Genomic DNA, 7,957 nt, shown 5'->3' with positions numbered 1-7,957 from the left:
CGCAATGGCTGCCGCGGTAAGGCGCGGCCGCGCTTCCAGCTTGAGTTATGCCATAATGTTTAGTGTAACCGTGGTTACTCCACAAGGCAAAGTGATTTGTTGTTTACTTATTCCACCAAATTTATACGCCACTGATAACTTCCTTGGAAAAGTTTTCAAAGCTTTTGACCGCCTAACGGACAGCGTGTGTAAAAAGTGCCATTAAGTTGCAGCCAACTTATTGGCGATCCTAGCAAGGACAAGTGAGAAGCACAGGTGGTTTACAGGTGCCTTCCTTGGTGTTCTTCCATTCAAGAACTAACTTAATGGAGATCCCAGCAAGGGGGTTTCAAGGCTAGTGAGGAGATGGTTTACCATTGCCTTCCCCTGCACAGCCTTTCTTGGAGGTCTGTCATCCAAATACCAACTTAATGGTTACCCCAGCAAGGACGTTTCAAGGCACATGAGAAGCAGAGGTGGTTTGCTGAGCGTAGCATCTGCTGTATTTTCCTGGTAGGTTTGAAGATGGTTTGTAGGTTATGTTTTTTTCATCAGTTTTCCTATTTGATCTGTGATTCCCTCTGCAGAGCAAGCGGAGATGACTTGCAGATGACCTGAGGGGAAAATGTCGGTAGTTTTGCACCCTCAAAGTAGGATGGCTTCAGCAGAAAAAAGCCATCCTGAGGACGAAGAAAAAGCTGCGCAGAGTGAAAGTCAGCATAGTGTAATGGGTAAAAGCAGGTGCACTCTGATCTGGAGAACCGGGTTTGATTCCCACTCTGCCACTGGAGCTGTGGAGGCTTATCTGGTGAACCAGATTAGCTTGTGCACTCCAACACATGCCAATTGGGTGACCTTGGGCTAGTCACAGCTCTTCAGAGCTCTCTCAACCCCACCTACCTCACAGGGTGTTTGTTGTTGGAAGAGGGAAAGGAGATTGTCAGCCCCTTTGAGTCTCTGTACTGGAGAAAAAAGGGGGGATATAAATCCAACTCTTCTTCTTCTTCCCAAGATGCATTTTTGCACCCTCAGGATGTCTTCTTTGCACCTTGCAGAATGGATAGCTGCCCATCCACTATAAAATCTTCACAAAAACAACTCCATAAACACAAGAGAATTTGATTCGAGGAGATTAATCAGCGCCTTTGAAATTTGGGGAGATGTCCCTGGAATGGAATCAGTGAAGAGGGCAAATGACATGTCATGGGGGATATTTCTTCACAGTGTTCAGGTCACTACAGGAGGGTTGTTGGTTCTTGTTGGTTGTGCATGTCATCTTTGATGCTACCAGATTGGACTCTCGTGCCAGGCCTCACTGGAAGATGTAAAGCAGTGGGAGTAGACGGTGTCACAAACAGTTTTCGGTCTGCAAGTGCATGCATGTCTGTTAGCACCACCCCTGACTGAAAATCCAGCCTTTTACATTTACTTATGGATTGAGAGTCACCAGTAAAAAATTGTCTTTGTGCATGGATGTGTGTTTATTGAGCATAACAAACTAGACCACGAGACAAGGGAAAATAACTAATGCACACAATAGGCTATAGCAGATCTATTTTATTTATGTATTGTTTTGTTTTGATTTGATTTGATTTATATTCTGCTTTTTTCCAACGGAATTAGCCTCAGGGTATCTCCCAACAAATATTCATAAACATTGTAAATACATCATAAAACCAATGCATATCAATAAGCACTTAAAAACCTTACTACTTAAAAAGGTACCCGTAGGAAAATTCCCCTTATATTAACACCATACCAAGGGGAGACATCTAGAAGAAGAAGAAGAAGAAGAAGAAGAAGAAGAAGAAGAAGAAGAAGAAGAAGAGGAGGAGGAGGAGGAGGAGGAGGAGGAGGAGGAGGAGGAGGAGGAGGAGGAGGAGGAGTTTGGAGTTATATCCCCCCTTTCTCTCCTGCAGGAGACTCAAAGGGGTTTACAATCTCCTTGCCCTTCCCCCCTCACAACAAACACCCTGTGAGGTAGGTGGGGCTGAGAGAGCTCCGAGAAGCTGAGACTCGCCCAAGCTGGCGTTACTAAAATTTTTGGATCCCACCACTGGTTCCACCTTTTCTTTAACCACTCCATTTTCAGCTTCACTTTATTTACTCTGGTAAAGAGAAATCATACAGAATTTTTCCTTCTTGGTTACCTTTTATTACTGCGTACAAAAGCATATAACGTAGATGTAACCTTGATATAACGAGTTTATCTATCTCCCCCATTGCAATATTCCTTTTAACACGCATTGTATATGATGTTTGCGATCTAAAACTAAGAAGCAGATCCTGGGCACGATACGGGGGTGCCTTCCTGGTCTACTGCTAATGGTCTCATTTCATAATGGTAATTATGTTGAAGAGGCATAATTTAATGAGGGGGTCTTTTTATGTTTTTACATCTAAAAGACCATCTGTCATGCCCAGAGAGAGTAAGGAACTTTGAAGCTCTCCAAGGGGGTCCCAAATGTCCTGGGGATATCATGCTTTGTTGGGCAAAAGGATCGTAGAGTTTTCAAGGGTGTCCACAAAGTGGAGAATGTGTTTGAGATAACCATCTGCCAAACTTCAGTAAAGGCAAGATGGATGGTTACAGTCAAAACATGACCTTGATACTGAAGCACGTTGGACGTGAGCTTTCTAATGTCTGGAAGTAGAAGTCCATGATCCCATGAGGGGAGAAGACCAGTGGTGGGATTCAGCAGGTTCACACCAGTTCGACAGAACCAGTTGCTAAAATAACGCTTGTAAACAACTGGTTGTTAAATTATTTGAATCCCACCACCGGAACCAATTGTTAAACTATTTGAATCCCACCACTGGAGAAGACTCCCTAATTCTGGATTGGGTGAAGAACTTCCACGGTTAAAAGGCCCGAAGAACCTGTCAACATTGCTCAAATGCCAGAAATTGGGTTCAAATACTTGAATCAGATGAAGAGCCAGGATCTGCATTTTCTCCACAAGGTGCGCCAGGAGAGGGTTGCTTAAGTAAACAACTGTAACTTTAAGGTTATCATAGAGATATGATTTCTCCTGTTCTTTTCCTAGAGCAGTGGTGTAGGTTAAGAGCTTGTGTATCTAATCTGGAGGAACCGGGTTTGATTCCCAGCTCTGCCGCCTGAGCTGTGGAGGCTGATCTGGGGAATTCAGATTAGCCTGTGCACTCCCACACACACCAGCTGGGTGACCTTGGGCTAGTCACAGCTTCTCGGAGCTCTCTCAGCCCCACCTACCTCACAGGGTGTTTGTTGTGAGGGGGGAAGGGCAAGGAGATTGTAAGCCCCTTTGAGTCTCCTGCAGGAGAGAAAGGGGGCATATAAATCCAAACTACTACTACTACTACTCTTCTTCTTCTTCTTCTTCTTCTTCTTCTTCTTCTTCTTCTTCTTCTTCTTCTTCTTCTTCTTCTTCTTCTTCTTCTTCTTCTTCTTCTTCTTCTCCATATAAGACCGCTGGGCTTTCCCAGGAGACCAGCCGGACTGATATTCATCTTTATTGGGGGACTCTGGGAATATTTGAGTTAAGTCGCCATCTTGTCTGTTTTTTTCATTGTTTTTAGCGGTCAATATATTGTAGTTGTGGTAATTTATAATGTTTTAAGGATTTCAGTGATGTTTCAATTGTGTTTTTGTTGTATAGCCGCCCTGAGCCTTTCAGGGATGGGTGGGGTATAAATCTAAAAATATGATTTAAAAAAATCCCCAGAAAGCTGGGAACTCATTTTACGGACTCTGTAAGTATCGAAGGCTGCGTCAACTTTGAACCAGCTACCTGAAACCAGCTTCTGTCGGGATTGAACTCAGATCGTGAGCAGGGCTTTGACTGCCGCACTGCGCCTTTCCACCCTGCGCCACGAGGACTACAGCAGTTTTGAATTGTCAATTAGTTATGAGATTTTCCCCATTCCTGTTCCCCATCTATCTGATTCTTTTCCCCCTTGTGCACAACTAGAAAGAGCGAAGGCTGCTGCTAACAAAATCTCATGCTGCACCAGAGAGATGGAAATTGACGGTGAATCCACTAGATGGTGCCTGATCATTGCTATCTTTTTCTTGTTCAGTACTATAGTTTTGAGAGGGAAGGTGGCGTGGTGTAGCCAAATATAGTCAGATCTTGAAAACTGAGCAGGATTGTGTATTTGAAAGGGAGATCTCCAATGAAGACAGATGTACACTGTAGCTAACCCCCTCTGCTTCTCAGTTGCCTTGAAAGCCCATTAAATGGGTTCTTGGTTCGCATACCACAGAGGAAGACTGCAGAGGAAGGCAATAGAAAACCATATCTGCTTCTCAGTTACCTTGAAAGCCCCTTGTTGGGGTCACCATTAAGTGGGCTCTTGGGTCAGAGACCAACAAGGAAGACTGCAGAGAAAGGCAACGATAAACCACCTCTGCTTCCCCCTTGCCTTGAAAGCCCCTTGCTAGGAGTTCTTGTTTTGGAGACCACCAAGGAAGACTGCAGAGGAAGGCAATGGTAAACCACCTGTGTCTCTCACTTGCCTTGAAAGTTCCTTGCTGGGCTGGCCATAAATCAACAACAATTTGTTAGCACTTTAAACACACACACTATCGTTTCAGCATGCATGAACTGTAGCAGATTTTTGCAATGGCACATGAAAAGCAGAACTAGGGATAGACAAACATCTGCCAGTTCACACTGTTTGCCAGCTGGTGAGCCTTTTTTTTTCATCAAGCAGTTTGGCTCTTCCCAAGCAGTTTTTCAGGATCTGTCATCCAATAACCAGACTCCTGGGTCCAAGAACTGGTGTACAAGCAGCATACCAGCAAGCTTTGTTGAAATTGAGTTTTACTATAACATCTCTTGGTTAATATCTCTTTCCCAAACCTCTTTCCAAACCCCACCTTCGGGATCCTAGTGGGATGAAATCGCCAGAAATGTTCTCAGGCAATGCAGAGTCTGTTGGAATCTTCAGCCTTGTTTGCATGCAGCAATAACACAAGCAGCAGGACATTCTGGGAAGCTGCACGAACATTATAAAGGTGTTGGTAGTGTTCTGTTCCCTCACTGCCTCATTTGACTGACTGACTGACTGACTGACTAAGGCCCCTTCCGCACACGCAAAATAATGTGTTTTCAAACCACTTTCACAACTGTTTGCAAGTGGATTTTGCTATTCCGCACAGCTTCAAAGAGCACTGAAAGCAGTTTGAAAGTGCATTATTCTGCATGTGCGGAATGAGCCTTAGGGATTATTAAAATAAGATCCAATAGAGAAAAGGGTGACTTTTATTAGCAGTAACTCTAAAGGTCCAATTTTACCTATGTTGTTAAAGAGCCCAAGCAAGTAGTTAAAATTATTGTTTAGTGATAATACTCGGTGCAGACAAAACTAGGAATCCTTATGGAAAATGTACTTTGTTTTTCTGTGATTCTTTTTTAAAAAGCTGTTTATGTACTAATAAAAACTTTAACAGAAGCCATCACTCTAAAGCAGTGGTGGCGAACCTTTGGCACTCCAGATGTTATGGGAATTGTAGTCCATAACATCTGGAGTGCCAAAGGTTTGCCACCACGGCTCTAAAGCATTCTTTTTCTCCAGGAGGCAGAATCTCTATAGCCCAAAGATCAGTGGTAATTCCAGTAACCTTATACCAAACTCTGAGGTTTTAGATGTTCCCATATTAGAACTCTTTACATTGCACACGAAGTAAATGGCTCACAAACTCTTTACATTGCACATAAATTTGAATGTAAATTTCTTTTTGGTATGTTTTTTTAAAAATTTGCCCTTCTGACAAAGAGTTCTGGCTGGATGTCTGAAGTCTCCCCTTTATTTTCAGAATGGTAGTGCAGGGTAAGTTACTCTGGTCCAAGGTCACACAGCAAGCATCGTGACCTAGGTGAGAACCAAATCCAGGTCTGCCAGGTGCTTTAACTGCTACACCACACTGCCTTTGTTTACAAATGAGCCCTAAGGGGATACAAGATACACCTTACTTCTTTTCCTGTACTCTTCCCTCAAGAAAATAGAAGGCCACCTGTTTATGAGATGAAGGAATCTGTTCAATCATTTAGCCAGATCTTGATGCCATTTAACATACTCAAGTCTCAGTGCAAATACTTCCAAAAAAAAGCACAAGGCTCAAGATCATGAATATAATATTATTGTTTTCAAAATCAGCAATCTTACTAGGGCAATCTTCTTCCCCCCCCCCCCCAATCCAAAATCATCCCTCTTAATGCTTCTATTCATTGTGTAGAAGAATTATGTCTGCCGGTAGTTCCCGGCTAGTTAGATGTAGTCTTGGATTTTGCCACAAGACGGCGCTTCAGCATTACTTAATATAGAATAATGCTTTCTAAGCGCTCAGTTAAAGGGTCCTGCTGGATTAGGATATCTTTCCTAAAGGTTATCGACTGACTGGCTGGCTGGCTGGCTGGCTGGCTGGCTGGCTGGCTGGCTGGCTGGCTGGCTGGCTGGCTGGCTGGCTGGCTGGCTGGCTGGCTGGCTGGCTGGCTGGCTGGCTGGCTGGCTGGCTGGCTGGCTGGCTGGCTGGCTGTCGGCTGGCTGGCTGGCTGTGGCTGGCTGGCTGGCTGGCTGGCTGGCTGGGCTGGCTGGCTGGCCGGCCGGCTGGCTGGCTGGCTGGCTGGCTGGCTGGCTGGCTGGCTGGCTGGCTGGCTGGCTGGCTGGCTGGCTGGCTGGCTGGCTGGCTGGCTGGCTGGCTGGCTGGCTGGCTGGCTGGCTGGCTGGCTGGCTGGCTGGCTGGCTGACTGACAGACTTTAGGAAAGATATCTGAATCCAGCAGGATTCCCGGGATTATAAATAATCAATCAACTCTCTAGATGCAACGTTAAAACTCACTACAATACACAAACGCGTTGCATCAACCGCTTTTATATATGTGCATCACAAACAACGATAAAGTGCATAAATAGTGAAGTTCAGTGCAAAACACAACGAACAGTGCAATTCTTACAGCAATACAGCTTATGGTGGTTACAATTGCAGCATTCACTTATCACGCCTTTAGTACGTCTCAATAATGTCCTCTTATATAATGTCCGCTTGCTGTTCTCAGAGACTTCGCGTAGGCTGCAGTGTGCTGCATCAACGATTCACCCAACTCTTTTTTTAAGGCTGAATGATAGACGGACTGGCCAATGTCCAATCCGAATGCTTGAAATTGTTTGAAATGAACGGATTTTGCTCATATAGCCGTTTTCGGAAAAAAATCTTCTTCAGATCGTTTTGTCAGTCTTCATTGGGATAGTCCTTCAAGGTGAAACTTTCACATCCATTCATTTCCACCCTAAGCTGTATTGCTGTAAAAATTGCACTGTTTGTTGTGTTTTGCACTGAACTTCACTATTTATGCACTTTGTTGTGGTTTGTGAGGCACATGGATCAAAGCGGCTGATGCCACGCTTTTGTGTATTGTAGTGATTATAAATAACCCCCTGGCTGAAATGTTTTGAAAACACTTTTGAACAATCGGCAGTTGCCGTGCCTTCTACTGACTCAATTTCCTATGCTTCTCTGTTTCCCCGAATATCCTCCTGAGCTCAATCGGTTTTCCCCTCACCTGTTTATTTGGAGCATTTCTCTGTTTGCGCTTTTATTCGGGGGGGGGGGAATCTTCGAAGCATCAGGTACACGAGGAGCATAGAATAACAGCACAAGGCTGTGAGGCATTGAAGTATCAGTTCAACACAGAACTCAAAAAAGGGGGGGAAATCATGTAATGGCAGCCATGAGTCATTTTGAGAGGATGAGTGCAGAGACATACATCGTCGTAAAGGGAAGGGGATTGAAAATGTTTTAGAAATGTTTTAGGGGATTTCTGCACAGAGGTCCATTGATTCATGATGGGAACTTTGTTGGACAGTGCAGTCAGCCAGGTTAGCGATACAGGCATTTGCAAACTGAAAGACTTTGGGCTAAAGCAGCAGTGGCGTAGGAGGTTAAGAGCTCGTGTATCTAATCTGGAGGAACTGTGTTTGATTCCCCGCTCTGCCG

The sequence above is a fragment of the Sphaerodactylus townsendi genome, unplaced genomic scaffold, assembly GCF_021028975.2.
Source record: "Sphaerodactylus townsendi isolate TG3544 unplaced genomic scaffold, MPM_Stown_v2.3 scaffold_27, whole genome shotgun sequence".
NCBI lineage: Eukaryota > Metazoa > Chordata > Lepidosauria > Squamata > Sphaerodactylidae > Sphaerodactylus > Sphaerodactylus townsendi.
This window is presented reverse-complemented; position numbering follows the sequence as displayed.